We start from the raw sequence: 1651 nt of genomic DNA on the forward strand, positions 1-1651 counted from the left end.
ATGACCTTGTAACAATAAACATTGGTTGGGGTCATGAAGCTAGCATGTTTCTGATCTGCTAGATTCATGGCGATCTGATTATAGCCCGAGTATGCATCCATAAAAGACATGAGCTCGTGCCCCGCCGTGGCATCTACCAATTGGTCGATCTTTGGCAAGGGGAAGCAATCTTTGGGGCAGGCTTTGTTCAGATCAGAGAAGTCGATGCAGGTCCGCCATTTCCCATTGGGCTTCAGTACCAACACAAGATTGGCGACCTTGATTGGGAACTTTGATTCGCGGATAAAGCCGCACTTTAAGAGCCGGGCTACTTCTTCCTCTAGGGCCTCTGCTCGGGTTGTTCCTAGGCGCCTTTGTTTATGGGATTTTGTAGGCACGCTTTTATCCAAGTGGAGGGTGTGCATGATGACGCTTGGACTGATCTCTATCATGTCTCCATGAGACCAGGCGAACACATCTAGATTTTCTCGCAGAAACTTAATCAGCTTCACCTTCCTCTCGCTACATAGATTTTTCCTGAGCTTTACCACCTTCGAGGGGTCTTGTGGGTCGATGTTTACCTCCTCAAGCTCTTCGATGGCCTGGAGCTCGGATCTATCCTCGCCTACTCTAGGGTTGATATCATTATTTAAGATGATACTCTCCCCTTTGGAATTCTGGGGTTTTTCAATCTCAGGACTAGGTACAAGTTCCTAAGATTCCTCACTCCCGTCCTGGATGGTCATCTTCTGCTGCCCGGGTTTTGATTTTCCCTTCATAGAAATGCTATAGCATTCCCTGGCAACGAGCTGATCACCTCGGACAGTGCATATCCCCGTGGAGGAGGGGAATTTAGTTGCGAGGTGACAGATGGAGGTTATTGCTTCGAACGCTGTCAAAGTAGGTTGGCCCAAAATAGCATTGTACGCAGCGGGACAATCGATGACCACAAACTCGAGGAGTTTTGAGACAGTTCGGGGTCCCTCTCCCAAGGTGATCACCAACTCGATCGTTCCTATTGCTGTCGGCCCTTCTCCAGAAAATCCATTTAGCATCATGGAGGTGGCTTTCAACTCGGTGACAGATAAACCCATCTTTTCCAGCATAGACCGGAACAGCAGGTTCACCGAGCTCCCATTATCGACCAATATTCCCCTAACTCAACGGTTAGCGAGCTGAGCGGTTATGACCAGAGGGTCGTTATGAGGGAACTGGACGTGACTGGCATCTTCCTCGGTGAATATGATTGGTTGCCTCTCCAATCATTGTTGTTTGGGTAGATGCTGCTCTGGGACGAACTCCACTCCATTATGAGCTTTTAGTTCGTTGACATATCTCTTTTGGGCACCTCTGCTCGTGCCGACCAGATGGGGGCCTCCGGTGATCGTGGAGATCTCTCCTCCTATCATAGGAGGAGGGGTGTCCTGATTTATGCGAGACCCGGGCTGACCTATCAGAGCTTCAGAAGCAGGTTGACCGGCGGGAACTCTATTCCACGCATACTGAGCCAAGGGTCCGGCTCTGATGAGAGTCTCGATCTCATCCTTCAGGTGCCTACAATCGTCAGTGTTGTGGCCGATGTTGTTGTGGAATCGAAAAAACTTGGAGGGATCTCGCTTAGCCATTTGATGCTTCAAAGGCTCCGACTTCTTCCAGGGGAGGCGAGCAGAGT

The sequence above is a fragment of the Humulus lupulus genome, chromosome 5 (genome assembly GCF_963169125.1).
Source record: "Humulus lupulus chromosome 5, drHumLupu1.1, whole genome shotgun sequence".
In the NCBI taxonomy this organism is placed as follows: domain Eukaryota; kingdom Viridiplantae; phylum Streptophyta; class Magnoliopsida; order Rosales; family Cannabaceae; genus Humulus; species Humulus lupulus.